Consider the following 16,940-nt stretch of genomic DNA (forward strand, 5'->3'; position numbering starts at 1 on the left):
CTTTTTTAAGGTTATTCAATAGAGACATTTAATTTCTATATATTGATGTTTATCTAGCACCTTTTCTAAATTCACTTTTTTTTTTTTGAGTTGGAGTCTCACTCTGTCACCCAGACTGGAGTGCAGTGGCCGCACCCGGTCACTGTAGCCTCAACCTGCTGGGTTCCGGCAATCCTTCCGCCTCAGCCTTCCAAGTAGCTGGAACTACAGGCGCGCGCTACCACACCCGGCTAATTTTTGTTTTAATTTATTGTAGAGATGAAGTCTCGGCAAGTTGCCCAGGTCGGCCTCAAACCCGTGGGCTCAGGCAATCCACTCACCTCGGCCTCCCAAAGCACGGGATTACAGGCTGAGCCACCAAGCCCGGCTTAAATTCACTTATTAAAGAGAATAGTCTATATAATATTTTGAATTTATATAGAGAGAGACAATCATGACATCTACAAATAAAAACAGCTGGCTTCTTCTTTGACATACATGCTATATTTCATTTTATTTATTTACTTTTTGCGATGTTGCTCTGGCTAGTATTATACTGCCAATATAACATTGAATACAAGTGATGATAGTGAATTTTCTTGTCCTGTTTCTGACCTCTGAGAAAAAGCACTTGAGATTTCACTATTAGATGTCTTTTTTAAAACAATTCATCAGGATGTTTTCTTTCATTCCTAGTTCTGAGTATTTTTATTAATAGGTATTATATTTTATCAATGTATTGATTAAATCGATGGGGATAATTTAGGATGTTTTGTTTTTATAATGCTAACGTGGTGAAACACAGAGATTTTCAAATGTAAGGTGAAATTTTCATTACTGGGATAAATCCAGCATAATCATGATATAATATTTTGTGTGTGTGTGTGTGTGTGTGTGTGTGTGTGTGTGTGTGTGTGTGTGTATACAGAGAGAGAGAGAGAGAGAGAGAATATTTAAATCTACTTTTATTATTGTCATTGGCCTGTGTTTTCCTTTATTGTAATTTTTTTGTCGGGTTTTAGTATAAAAGTTAATCTGACCTAATAAAAGAAGATGGAAATGGTTATCTCTTTCCATTTTCTAGAAGACTTTCTATAGGATGGCTATTATTGCTACTATAATTGTTTGATAGAATCCACCAATGTGACCACCCATGCTGGGACTTTCTTTGTGTAAAAGACTTAATTGTAGATTCAATTTTTAAAACACATTTAGTACCACACAGATTTTCTACATCTTCTTGTGTCCTTTTTAAGTTTTTCACAAATCCCAAAGGATTTCTGTACTTTTTCTAATTTACCAGGGTTTTGGCATAGTTCTTAGTGTGCTATTTTTCAAAATGTTTATAAGATTTTTAGTGATGACTCTTTTTCATTCCTGATAGTGGTAATTTGTTTTCTCTTTGTTTTGCTTAATCATTCTTGCTAATAATTTTTTTTCATGTTTTCTAAGAATCAATTATTGATCTTACTTATTATCCCCATATTTCTGTTGGCTATTTCATTGATTTCTGATTTTATTTTTATAAGGTTATTCTTTCAAATTTGGGGGGTGGTTTATTTGCTGTTTTATTTTTTTCTGGTTTCTTTCTTAGTTGGAAGCTTAGCTAGCTGATTTTTAACTATTCTTTTTTTCTAATATAGACTTTTAAAGATACAAATGTTTTTCTAGAAACTGATTTTGCTGCATCCTCTAAGTTTTTAGATGTACTGTTTAATTATGATTAATCTCAAAATATTTTATAATTTCCATTATTTATTTTTGAAATACAAATGGAATATTTCCCATTCTGATTATTGAGTTCTAGTTTAATTCCATAGATGTCAGAGAACATACACTGTATGAATTAATTCTAAAAAAATTATGAGATCTGCTTTATAGTACAGGTTATTAACTTTTGGAAAATGTGTACTGCAAAAATGCATATTATGTAGTTGGAAGTGATGTTCTACATATGACAATTCATAATAATAACAAATGTCCTATATTTTATATGTAGATGTGAGTGCTTATTCATGTTTAAATCCTTGATATTTATACTAATATTTTGTTTGCTATTTCTGTCAAATTCTTAGATGGAGATTTATATCTACTATATATAAGGATTTGTCTATTTCTCTGCTTATTTCTGTCAACTTTGGTATTATTTATATCTGAAACTACAAGTAGCCCCAAAAGTTAGGATTATGTTTCCCCCTTCTGTCTCTGAAGTATTCTTCATAATCTCTAATAACATGTATTACCTTAAAATCAACCTTAATATCAATCTATATTAGCTCATTCTTTACTTTCAACTTTTCTCTCTTTATATCTAAAGTATGTTTCTTATAAGCAACATATATTTTTTAAATCACTGACAATTTTTGTCTTTATTTGGATAGACTGTTCACATTGATGCCATTACTGATATTGTTGGATTTATGTTTACCATAGAGGTATTTATCTTTTTATTCCTCATATTATTTGCTCCTTGTTTCTCTCTTCTCCTCCCTCCTCTTACACTTTTATATTATTAACATGTGTTTGGCCAATTGTGGTGGTTCATACCTATCATCTCAGCACTTTGGGAGGCTGAGGTGAGAGGACTGTTTGAGACCACAGGTTCGAGACCAGCCTGGGCCACTTGGCAAGACCTCGTCTCTACAAAAAATCAAAAAATTAGCCAGGCTTGGCGGTGCATGCCTGTAGTTCCAGCTACTTGGAAGGCTGAGGCAGAAGGATCATCTGAGCCCAGCAGGTTGAGGCTGCGGTGGCCGTGAGCATGCCACTCCACTCCAGCCTGGGCAACAGAATGAGACTCAGACTCCAAATAAATAAATAAACAAAAATAAATGTGTTTAATATTTAACGTTTCCCCTATGTTCATTTTTAAAAAATTATTCTTTTGGTTGTTATCTAGACATCATGAATCCTTGATCTATTGTGGCCTGCTTTATATTCTTACTCAACTTCTCTAACTTTCCAGGAATTATATCACATCTTTAGGTCCATATAGGCCCTCTCATCATTTGTGACAAAATAATTAATGGCACACATTTTTTTCTCACATGTTATAATTCACAGTACATTGTCTTATTGCTTTTATTATAAATATTATTATTATTTTTTTGAGTCAGAGTCTCACTCTATTGCCCAGGCTGGAGTGCAGTGGCACAATCACGGTCACTGCAGCCTTGACCTGCTGGGCTCAGATGATCCTTCTGTCCCAGTTAGCCTTCCAAGTAGCTGAAACCACAGGTGCTTGTTTGCTTATTTGTTTGTTTTGGAGATGAGGTCTCACCAAGTTACCCAGGTTGGTCTTGAACCCCCGGGCTCAGGCAATCCTCTCACTTCCATCTCTCAAAATGTGGGATTACAGGCATGAGCCATTGCACCCAGCAGTATAAATATTAACTCCAATTTACCCACATATTTACTATTTCTGGAGGTTTATCGTCTTTCCTGCAGTTCTGTACTCCTTATGAGATCTTTTCCTATGTCCTGATAAATTTTATAATTTTTATAGTGGCAGGTTTTTGGTGACAACTTTTTTCAACAATTTTGTTAATGAAAATATTTTATTTTATCATTTTAAAAATATATTTTCTGTGGCCATAGAAATCTTGACCAACAGTTTTGTTTTAATGGAGTTTGTTTGTTAATTTTAGCCTTTTAAAGGTATTACTTCATTGTGTTCTGGCATCTTTATTGTTGTTGTTGAAAATTCAAGTATCAGTCTTACTTTTGTTTCATTGAAGGTAATAGGTCTCCCTACCCTCCCCAGCTACTTTTGAAATGTTTTTCTTTGATTTTAATTTTAAGCAATTTGAACATGATATACCTAGATGTGGCCTTCTTTATATTTATTCTACTTAAGGTTTGGTAAGCTTTGTAAAACAGCATGTAAATTTATTTTTTCTATTTGGCAAATTTTTGCCCATTAGTTTCTACGATATTTTTCCTGTCCAATTCTTTCACTCTTTCTTTCTATATCCTCAAATACACCTACATTCTATAAGTCTTATACTTTGTTCTTTTTTTATGTTATTTTTTTCTTGCTGTGTTTCAGATGGATAATTACAACTGATCACTGATTTCACTTAACTTACCTTCTGCTATATTCAGTCTGTAAAACCATCAATATTCTTTTAATTTTACATATTTTACTCTACAACATTATATTTTCCATTAATTATTTTATAGACTTCAATAATGTTTGAATTATTTTCTTTTTATCCTTTCTGTCCTTTATTTTTTTCTAAAACATCAATTGAAGTTATCTTGAAGTCCTCATCTGAACATTTTAATAACTAGATGGTCTCTTCTGCCTCTAATGATTATTAATACTTTATGACTCATAGTAAGTATTCTGGATTATCTTGTCTTCTACTAAAGAATGTAACATTTTGTTTCGACAGGCAACAAAATTACCAGTTTACCTTGACTTTACTGAGGCTTGACTTTTGACTTCATTAAGGTGAATCAGCTTCAGTATTGTCAATACTCCCAAGACGTAGTCATTATTCCTAGGGCATACATCTTACTCATAAAGTGTAGATTTTGGGGAAAGTCAAGTAAAACTCAGGTGTTCGCCAAAGTCCCTCTACTCTAGTTGAGTACAAACTCCAACATGTTTCCACCTAGCTCTATGCTGCCTCTGAAATCTCTACTTAGCTCCAACTACCAAGCAAATCTTATCTGGTAGTTTTCTTAGGATGTTATCCTAAAAGACGGCTAAGGACCAAAGAATAATTTTTATGCAAAGTTTTGAAATTACTTTGTGGCATTGCCCCTTTCTCTGGGAACCTGCCCACCAAAATCAAGATACATTTGTAGCCTTGAATTCCAGTTTTTATCTCCTGAACCAGAGACACTAATGTCTATGCTTAAGCTCCATAATTCCAGCTGTAAAGTTTGTACAATGCCTTTGAAAAGAGAGTTGGAGTCAATGTGAAAATCACTTCATTTGCTTCTCTTCATTCAAGCACAGTTGGTCTGTGCTGTTGCTATAAAAATGGCTGCAATTTGGTGTTCTATATATTTTATCCCTGATTTTCATAGCTGTATAAGATATTAAGTACATTACCATTTAATTTATCAGAGATGCAATTGATAGTCTAGCTACTGAGTTCCAAATTTCAGACCTAGAATTCTTATCTTAATATATTCCAGTTTACTGTTTTAATTCTATGTTTTCATTTATTTTATTGACAATATTAACCATAGTTATTTTAAAATGTGTGTCTGGAAATTATATGCACATATATGTACACAAATAAAAATTTATGTGTGTGTTTTTTACATGTGTATTTCCATATGCCAGAATTACTGTAGGATACATTTCTGTTTTGTGTTTTACTTATCTTGTCTTTTGGTTATTCTTAGTATGCCTGGTAATTTTGTATTGAATGCCAGACATTGTGTTGAAACATTTGCAGACTCTGGTATTCTGACTGATGTTATCCCCTTTCAGAAAATATCCAAATTTTTTGAGAAGATAATTTTAATCCCATCAGTAATGAAGATAAATTGAGGCTTTATTTCAGACTTTAGGAAGGCTAGCCTATTTATGAATTGCTATTACTGCTAGGATTTCAAGTGAAAGTCTAGCATGTCTAATCAGGTCCTCACCTGAACTCTAATTTTTTGTCTGTCAAGCTATTTTTTTTTCCCTGAGACTACACTATAAAGGAAACAGCAAGTGAAACAGAAAGAAAAAACAAAGATAAATAAAAGTCTGACCTACTTGTTCTTTTTCATTTCTAGGATCTTGATCCCACAAGTCCTGGCAGCCTTAGTTACTCACTTAATGTTTTTAAATGACTGCATTTTTAAGGCATTTTGTTCATCTTCTATTTTCTTTCTAAGCAGGAGGACTTTTTGATATGCTTCATAACTGGAGACAGAAGTCACTTTTAATTACTTAATTATGTGCTTGATGCATGAGTTCACTGCAAGACTTTAAGCTCCCTAAGGTTAGGAGCTGTTCTTGTGTTGCTCAATTTCCTTTTTTCAACAACAATCACAGCATCAGCTAATGGGGTGAAATAAGACAAAACTGCATATGGACTGAATGAATGCTTCAACTCCATTTAAAGGTGGATGTAGAGAGCCTAACAAAAGGCTTTAAACACAGTCTGGAGAAAACAGAAGGGCAAATTCAGTGAGAAATATTTAGTTTCTTCGTGTTTTTTAAAAGGTTATAACATAATGTCACTAAAATGTATTGACACGTGATGCAAGGATTAACAAAAGTCCATTGTTTCAAAAACTCTTGGTAATCTTGAAAAAACATTTATAATAAAGAAATATAAGAAAAAATCCAGATGACAGTAGAAGAAGGATTGATTGATAGCTGAAAAAATGACACATGGAGAGAGTCTTGTTTTTTAAAAAGACTGATTACAAAGAAAAGGAAAAAATACAGTTAGGTTTACAAGTGCATATAAAATTTGCAGTTAGGCACTAGAAGTATAAAAATGAGATATAGAATATGTAAGCTTCTAGAGAAAGAAGAAAGGTAACCAAAAAAAACAAAGGTCAGAAGTTCACAGAACAAGTAAAAAGAAGAGAACAATCAGAGGGTTGCATAGTAGAGAGAGACCATAAACTGGTATCAAGATTTACACAGTTTAATCACATAAAATATATGTATGAAATGGAAAGGTATATAATTCAAGTCCATAATTACAGAATGCCAACCATAAATGCCTACATAATAATGACCACAAATATATTGTGTGCTAATAGTTTACCATGATTCCTGCACTGAAACCTTACAATAATCCATTTTACAGATGAAGAAACTGAGCTTCCAACTGGGATAGTGCCTTGTGCAAAGTTGCACACCAGCATGTTGGGGAGCCAGATTTTAAACATGGGGAGTCTGACTCCAAAACCTGCACTATTCACAACTGCCATTGTTGCCTTCTGAACTCAATTGCCTGTATCAATACCTCCACTGCCCTTGAAATAGAATTCAATCAGTATGATGCTGTTAATCCATCCATAGCATTGATCACTCTTGTTTATAAAGCACTTTCAAGATTAAAAGTGCTTTTTATTGTACTGTATATGTTTATTATGACTGTCATCTTAAACCTATTGCAATAAGCCCTAATGATATGTATAGGTAAAAGTGTCAAAATATTCATTAACCTCAAAATTTAATAAGCCTAAGGAGAGTCTGTATCTAAGAGATGTGCCACCACCTAGCTTCCAATGTCACAATGTGATAACTCTGGTGGGCCAGAAAACAACTCCTGATATAACATTCTAGCTATAACAATTGATATTGGAGTATCTTTGTCAGCAACAGAGGACCATCAATAAGAATTTTTGTTTGTGTCTAGTACTACACAGTTCAAAATATACTTTATTATACATCTGAAGCCAATAGACACAACAAATTGAACTATTACTCTAAGTCATCAATACTCTCAAGAAGATAGCTTCCAAAAACATGTAATATATTCTAACGCAAAGTAAATCTCATCATTAAGGAATTGTCATAGCTAAGCAACCTTTCTTATGGATTTCCCTCTTCTATCACTTAGTTAATTCTTTATTTTCCACAAATATTTATTGAACATATGGTACGTGTCTCATGCTGTGAAAGGCACAAATGTTATAACTGTGAAAATGACAGTCATAATTTCAGTTTACTTGGGACATAGATAAGTGAAAAATCCATTTCAATAAAGTGTGGTAAGGGCTAAAATAGGAAAATTTTTTGTTTCTGGGGTAGTTCACAGGAGAGACCTGTAACCCAGATTTGGTGGTTGTTGGGAAGTCATTTAGAAGGACAGCTAAGCTAATACTTTAATGATGAGTAGCAATTAGCTAGGTGAAAGAGAATTACTTGCAGGTAGGTGGTGGCATACCAGGAAAAGGCATCAATATATGCAAAGACCTGGGAATCTGAGAGAGTATGCTACATTCAAGCATTAGGGCTAGAGCTAGACAGTAAACCAGAAGGTATATGAGTGGAAACATGAGAGCAAAAGGTAAACAGAAAAGAGTGTGTACAGGGCATCTCACTGGGAAACTGTTAAACGGTTTTAAGCAAGGGAAAGTCAACAGAAATTGTTAATTTGAAGAATAGCCTGGAATAGAGCAGAAATGGTTGGCCAAGAAACCCACAACCTACATGTGGACTAGGCAGTCACCGTAGACCAGAAGATAGTTCCAAGAGATGTATCAGAGGAAGAATGCCCAGAGGAAGAATACTTGATGGACTATGAGGAAGGAAGTTAGAGGCAGTATGCAAGGACAGTTCCCAGATTTCTGTCTCAGACAACCAGTAACATTCACTGTGAATAGGAAACACAGAACAAGTAACTGGTATAAAGAGAAGAAAATGAAGGGAAGGAAATGAGAAAGAGGCATCTACGTTATTTTTCCATGTTTTTGCCTGTATGGGAGGGAGGATCATTAAATCATCCCCATAAGTTTCCCTTTAGTCCTTATAAAATCCTCCCAGGATGCCCTTTGTTTGTGGAAATGATATGGCCACCACTGCCAGAGGTAACTTGAATGTTTGTTTCTCTCTCTCTCTTTCCTCCTCATTTCTTTCCTTTGAAATTGCACTTAAGGTAAGAGAACGTCCAGATTGAGACTGCTCCCAGCGAAGAGAATGTGAGTAACTGAGCCTCCCTTTCTGATTCTCCAAACAAATGCTCAAGAGCTATGTTTGTGAGCCTCCTTCAATACATAGACCTTAAATCTGTTTGGCATGATATTAGTTGAAATGTCCCAACTCAAATTGAACTGTTTGTGCATGATCTTGTAAAATATTTCTTTAGGCCACTAGAATTCAGTTTTGGAAGATCTGTCATTTTAACAATGATGTTTCTAGAATCTCCTTTATCCAAGTAGAAATGAACTTAAATCTTAGTTTATTCTATGAGTGCTATATTTATCCTAACTGATATAAATAGCTATAATTATACATTAAATTGCTTTTAATTTTTTTCAAGAAACTATACACAAAATAGTTTACTTTTAAAAAAGTAAATCTTCAGGGGTGTTAGTTTTACTACCATTGTCCACCAATTATGATTTTTTTTCTCTCAAAGTTTGTCTTTCTACCCATTTTAGTTGGATGAAAAGGGAATCTTTACCTGTACAATGGCCACTTGTATACCCAATCCTGAATTGCACCCCACATCTTTAAAATTAAAAAAATTTAAAGCCAGGCTCGGTGGCTCAGCCTGTAATCCTATGCCTTGGGAGGCTGAGGTGAGTGAATTGCCTGAGCCCGCGAGTTCGAGACCCCCCGGGCAACTTGACAAGACCTCATCTCTACTATAAATCAAAAAATTAGCCGGGCGTGGTAGCGCTCACCTGTAGTTCCAGCTACTTGGAAGGCTGAGGCGGAAGGATTGCTGGAGCACAGCAGGTCGAGGCTGCGGTGGCTGGGAGCGACCACTGCAATCCAGTCTGGGTGACAGAGTGAGACTCCAACTCAAAAAAAAAAAAATTTAAAAAAATAAAAAAAGAATCTTATGTTGATACATAATGTCATTAAGTAACAGCAACTAAAAAAATAAATAAAGTTTTTGAAAAATTCCAAAATGGTCAACATGATGAGGAAAAAAGACTTTGGATAATTTAAGCAAGTAAATCTGAGACGATAAGGTCTGACAATTAAGTTTGTGAACTCATCCTAGAAAAAGCTCTACATACCTCACTACTGTATATCACTGTGGTCACTTTTGAAGCACTCCCCTTGGGAAGTATGCTTTGGAATTCTTTTTCTAGAATGGCTATCAGAGCTGTCATCGTGAGAATGTCAGAGTTTGAATAAGAGTAAACAAACAATACATTTCTTGTTCAACTTGGCAAGGGTGGAAGTGAAGTCAGGGACATGTTAATCCAAGTCTATGGGGATAATGCCATGAATAAAATGGCAGTGTACAAATGAATTCGATGTTTTTCTGAGGTGAGAGAAAGCGTAACCAAGGAGGAGAGGTCAGATCGGCCAGTAATGAGCAGAACTGAAAAGAATATTGCAAAACTTAATCAAATTGTGTATCTAAATTATTGGCTGACTGTGAGACCAAACAGACATTGATAGAGAAACAGTTAGGAAAATCTTAACTGAAAATCCTGGCAAGAGAAAGGTGTGTCCAAAAATAGTCCCCAAGGAGCTCTTGCCTCATGACAATGCACCAGCTCACACAGCAATGTCTGTGAGGGAGATTTTTAGCCTGGAAACAAATAACTGTATTGGGGCATCCTCCCTGCTCACCTGATGTGGCCCCAATGACTTTTTTCTTACTCAAAGATAAAGGAAATATCAAAAGGAAGACATTTTGATGACATTCAGGACATCCAAGGGTGATACAATGACAACTCTGATGGTCATTCCAGAGAAAGAGTTCCAAAATTGCTTTCACAGGTAGACTAGGTGCTGGTGTCAGTGCATAGCTTCCTAAAGTGAGTACTTCGAAGGTGACTATGGTGATATTCAATAGTGAGGTATGTAGTACTTTTCCTAGCATGAGTTTGTGAACTTAATTGTCAAACCTCATTTATAGAAAATCCAGGGACTCAGTGGAAAACATGTGTTTGCAAGTGTGGCATGAGTGTTTGTGAATATGTGTGCAGAGTTTGCATATCAGGTGACAATGCATTTTTTTAAATAATAAAAGAGATGAAAGAGAAACATGCTTTAAGTTAACTAAAATAGTGCTAACAGCTAACACAAACAGTTTGCTTGTGAAAATGTTAGTCTATAGTATTGTCATGGTCAGTGTTCAGTTCACTTAACAGTCACCTACCCATTAATATTTTAAACAAAAGGAGACATAGAAATGGACTTCAAAATGAGTCACTTTAATAGGCAAGGGTTAAAATACATAAATTGGTCTTTATGATAGATTTGGCATCTGAAGGCATACCTCTCTACTAAATGTAGAAAAACTAAACAACTTAATGTTTCATTCTCAATATCCCTAGTTACCATGGATTAGTATGAATTCTGTTATTTTAAGAAGAGAGGCACCTGGGTCCTTGTCCTTCTTGGTCTATACAGATGAACTCAACCAGACATGCTCATCTCTTCTGATTCTGTCACATTCAAAAAACACAGGAGAGTTTCATCACAGTTTGAGAACCATTTCTCCTTTGTTTTGCTCTGATATTTCATATTCTTACTCATGTTTTTATTATTATTATTCTTTATATCATTGCTGCCTGTTTGTTAAACTGCTAAGACACATAGTAGATTCTTATGTTTGATGTTCAATAGCCATGGCCAAAATCTAACATCAAAGGTTAAGTAAAATTTGTGATGTAAATCTGGTTTGAAAAGACTTGGAGTTTCATTTAGTTGTTTTTGTTTTTTTCTTTTTCTTTTTCTTTTAAGCACTTTTTGGCAAAATCACTTGCACCTACTCTGAGGAAAACAAATACTAGGACACCAAGGGTGTTGAAGGTCAGAATTAATATGCTTTTACTAATTAGTCTATCTGAGAAAGTTTGCCCTACTTGCACCTTTACTATAACTGCTTATAATCAGCTTTCTTTTAATGAAGTGCTTAAATGGCCCAATTCACCAAAATAATAAAAAATAATAATAATAAGGCATAAATATTTTAGAGTAAAAGATATAATGTATATGTTTTAAAGAATATTGATTTTTGGCAGTTACATTCGTTTCATACCTTGGTAATTAATTGTATTTTGTAGTCTATAGCATTTTAGTTTATCCAATTTGGGGAAGGTGACTACTATGAGACAAAAATGTACAACAATCATTTAGTGTCCTTGAACATCATTATTATGAAGAAACTGTACAGATTTCTCATCTGCAAGATATTCAACATCAGTAATCACATTTCTCGTGAAGACAAATAAAAGGGAATTATATCCAGGTGCATATGTGTGCTCATCTCCCCAGTGGTTTGCTACAAAGATCTCCCTAAAGGCAGTTCCTGATTTCTGGGCAGGGTCACCAGTAAAAGCAATTTAAAAGGCTGGTGTGATTGACATCTGGATACTACAATAGTTAAACCTTCCCCCAAATGATCATGGACCTGTTTTCACTAATAGGAAATAAAAAAAAAAAGTGACAAGGAGAGAGAGGGTCACCTTTGGAATGCCAATCTGAACAGTTTTTAGTTGCTGTTTTTACTAGGTTCCATTTGGATTACTAGCATTACAAGGAATGAACTAAATTCTTTGTGTAAATCAAGTAGATTTACTCTGCATTCCTTAAAAAAAAAAAAGTAACAGAATTTTTTTTTTTTAATCAAAGGCATCATGACACTCCCCTTTCAGTTACATAAGGGAAGGGATGTTCTATTTGCTATTCCTGTTTGGAAGGAGAAAGTACTGTTAATCCCATATAAGAAGGGACTGTTTCACCATGGTGTTTATATCATTTTCTAATTGTAAGATTATGAAACTATGTTTAATTAGCTGCTTTATATCATTTGATATAACTCAAGAACTAAGTATCCATTTTATGTTGAGAATTTTGCCTATATCACTACATGTCTCAGATCAGTAGGGAAAATGAACAAATTTATATCAAATCAAAATTATAAGCATAATATTACACAGAACAATTTACTTTAAAAAATATACCAATCTTCAAACTCACTGATGCCTTGGTAACAACCTCTGTTTTGAATTTTTGGGGCTACTTAAATATTCTGTATTCACATAATTGGAATTTTAGAGGTTAGAATGGCTACTGAACATAGCCCTCAATTTAATATATAAGCAAGACTAGAAACTCAGAAAAGTTGTTTGCCCAATGTCTCAAGACTAAGTAGATTAATTTAACTATTTTCAATAACAAAATTAAGTATCACATTGTAATATAGAATATTGCATATTATTCATATCCCAGATATAACATTTAGACAAAGATATCTTGCATGTGTAACAGCAAATGAATTGATAGAATATTTATCTTACAAATTGCGAAGATTTACTTAGAAAAGCTTCTGTCTCATAGTAGGAACTTAATGAATATTTGTTAAATGAACAATAGCTAACAGCTAATGTTTAAAGTACTAAATAATCCATGTGACAGGTACTGTGTAAAGTTTATTAGGCTGGATTTCTCCTTTAATATTCACCAACCTGCCAGATACCAATATTCTAAGTGGTTTAACTATGACAATTTTAAAGAAAAGGAAATAGAAGTCCAAAGAAGATAAGTGGTTTGTCTAATTACATTCAAGTAAATAATGAAACCTGGATTTGAAAATAACTTATCATTTAATTTGCTCCCAAAGTCCTCATTCTGAACCATTTAGAGGTGGGGAAGTTAATACATAATCTTAAATGTATACTATAATATAAATACTGATAATATATTCTTCCTGGAGATTAAAGTTTTGAAAGAACACTTGTATCCAAAAAAAAAAGAAGCAAAAACAGATCTGAAAATAGTTTTATCTGGTTCATTATTCTGCCCAAAGGTAGATTTTCACAGGTTTTATTTAAAATACTAAGCCTAATTCCATCCAGGTTACCGCAAAGTTCATGATTTTGTTCTTCTTTATGGCTGCATAATATTCCATTGTGTATATCTACCACATTTCTTTTTGTCCAGTCCTCTTTTGATGGGCAGCATGTCCTCTTTTGATGGGCAGCATGGTTGGTTCCATGTTCTTGCTATTGTGAACAATGCTGTGACAAACATGCACGTGTAGGTATCTTTTTCATAGAGTGATTTGTATTCTTCCGGGTATATTCCCAGTAGGAGGATTGCAGGGTCATATGGAAGGTCGATTTTTAGAACTTTTAGGAATTGCCACACTGATTTCCACAGAGGTTGTACTAGTTTACACTCCCACCAACAGTGTAGAAGTGTTCCCTTTCTTCACATCCTCTCCAGCATCTGTTATTTTTTGAGTTGTTGATGATGGCCATCCTGACTGGAGTTAGGTGGTATCTCAGTGTAGTTTTAATTTGCATCTCCTTGATGACTAGTGAGGTTGAACATTTTTTCACACATCTGTTGGCTGCTCGTATGTCTTCTTTTGAGAAGTGTCTATTCATATCTTTTGCCTATTTTGTAATGGGGCTGTTTTTTTTTTTTTCTTTTCAGCACATTTGAGTTTCTTGTAGATCCTTGATGTTAATACTGAGTGATCTCTCACAGAAACAAAGAGCTGAGTATCACATGTTCTCACTCATAAGTGGACCTTGAAAAACTACCGTAATACTAAAAAAAAAGGACTGACAGTAGTGGGAAACTTATGGGGTGAGGGGGAGATGGGGAGGTGGGACTGACCATAGTCAATATCTGCCTGGGTAAGTGGGGCACACCTCATCAACAAAGGTCCCTGAACAATGAATATCTGTATACTTAACCCTGAATTGTACCCCACAATTTTAAAATTTTTAAAAAAAGAAAAACAAAGAAAAGAAAATATTATTCAGTTAGAGTCTTGGTAAAATAACCAGTGTTACAAAAGAAAACTTACTGAACTTATGCAATCATACATATTTGTGGGGAAAAAAATAACCTGTAAATTTCTCCAAGAAAAAGATTTTTCTTTTGGCTATAAAAATGTAACAAGAATAATTGGTAATACTTTAAATAAAGAAGTTATAAAATTTAAAAAATAAGAAAAAATTCAAAGCCTAATACTAGGCTGATGCATACATTTGTAGCCTTTGTTTTTGGCATGGTAACTCTGCAGTGTTGGGAATTTGTTGGTCGCTTGTCATTTGGAGTGACGATGATACACTTGTAAATATACCTTGCATTTTGCATATTTGAAGAAATTTAATGCTGTCTATTTGCTAAATAAGGAATGTCAAGTAGAAAAACTGTCATATGATTTAGTTTGAGTTTAACAGAGGAGTAAAAGTAGTGGAGGTGGTGCGAAACATTTGTTCCATGTATGGGGAGAATGCCATTGGGGAAAGCATGACTAGAAAAGAGTTTTGTCATTTCATTTTTTTTTAAAATTTTAAAATGTGCAGTACAATTCAGGATTTGGTATACAAGTGATCATCATACAGGTAAAGTTTGGGCCTCCCTTTGGTCCCCACATTGCCTGGTTTGACATCAGGTACCCTTATTGTTATATGCCCCCCCTTCCACCTCTGGCAGTTTCCAACTACTGTCAATCCCTTTTTTATAGTATTATGGTAAGTACAGGGTCCACGTATGAGTGAGAACATGTGGTACTTAATTCTTTGTTTCTGTGATAAATCACTGAGTATCATAGACTCTAAATACATCCAAGTTGCTGCGAAGTCCATAATTTTGTTATTCTTTATGGCTGCATAGTATTCCATCATGTATCACTTTGACCTGAGTGACTCTCCATGTCCAGGAAGGCAATTGGGCATTGATGAAGGCCATTTAAAGGCTTCAATCCTCAATAATCCATGTCAGTCAACCCGAAAATCGGCAAATGTGATGAACTGTGACCAGTTAACCATTATGCAACATTTGCATTCCATGGGCAAGTGAAAAACGTTATGAACGTATGCATCAACCCAGAATTTACAACATTAAGCAACAATTTAGTACATATATACATAGGCTTGAATCATTCTCATATTGTATAAGTTAAAAATATCTAAAGCAACTATGAGCTATATAAAAAATTCATTTCTTGGACTGCAATAATGAGGTATTTTATACTGAGACTTCCAACATATTGCTCATGGTCATGGAATATATTATGAATGCATGTAAATCCTTTCATTGATGGGTAAAATGTGACTTATTTTTCATATATAAAATATGCATAAGTACATATGTATATCACCATATATTTGTTTCTGAGTGTTAATTGGTATTTCCATTCATAGTTCAGGAATCATTTTAGCTAAAGTTTGATATGTTGAAATGGACAATTCAAAATAAAGGACATCTTAGTTTATCTTAAAATTCATCATATTAGAAGTTTCTAAGATTTGCTCATTAAATGTGTCTCAGAATATAAAAACTGAATAAAACATAAAGGAATGCAAAGTGATAACACTGTTTAACAAATAGCACTTTGGCGCATTTAAAATAATTTCATGTAGATCTTAGATACTCTAGAATTAATTGCTATAAAAAAGGATCCATAGATGTCCTTGGGATAGGAATAAGTAAATAGTGCTAACACTGCTTACTGTTTATGACCTGAAAACTAACTGAAAGACAAATCCAAAAGTCTAGCAGTGTTGGGTAAGAAATATTTGAGTGATAATTATTTTACCTCTCATCCCTATTAATTATCTAAGTACTAAGGTACTTCCCATTCCATAACTTCCAAAGAACGGTCTATAAAAGCTTCTTCCCACATAAGGAGAGCCCTAGTCTTGGAATTACTAGCCTCCAATTCAAGTTTTAACCCTGAGATTCAACAGGTGTAGTACCTTGGGCAAGCTACCTATTGGAGCCTCATTTCCTCATGTAATATGAGGGCAAAGACAACCCTACTTTATACAGTTGCAGAGAGATTGAGTGAAAGAACACTTCAGGAAGACAAAGGTAAGGTGGTATTTATACACATACCTCTCTATTTAAAGATGCAAGTTTAAAAAGAAAGTCATTGATGGCTTTGGAAACTGTCCTAGTTCATTAATTGGGTAAATTTAGTTCAGCCATGGTCCAATTCAATAAAATTATTCAACCAAACCTGACAATTAAGCAAAGGATCAAACCAATAACTTGATGTAGACCTGGTTATTTCAAAAGTTAAAGAGAGCTTTAAAAGTAAAGTTAAGCTACCATTAAAAAGGCACCAGCAATGTCCCAGAACGTGCCTGAACACAGAAGAACTTCTCACTCTCCAGGAATCACCAAAGCTCTAGGGAGTAGTTCAAACCAAAATTGTGATCTCCCTGCCTTGTCCTTCAAATGATGTGTACTCCGAGCACATTTTCTGTGCAGCTGGAGGCTTTGTTATAGACAGAAGGATCCTGCTTCGTGAGGTCGGTGTTTACAGCCTAACTTTTTTAAAGAGGAATTTGGAAAACTTCCCAGACACTGCATCTGCCCCTAGCCC

Source organism: Carlito syrichta, unplaced genomic scaffold (assembly GCF_000164805.1).
Source record: "Carlito syrichta isolate Samal-C Ts95f unplaced genomic scaffold, Tarsius_syrichta-2.0.1 Scaffold310619, whole genome shotgun sequence".
Taxonomy (NCBI): domain Eukaryota; kingdom Metazoa; phylum Chordata; class Mammalia; order Primates; family Tarsiidae; genus Carlito; species Carlito syrichta.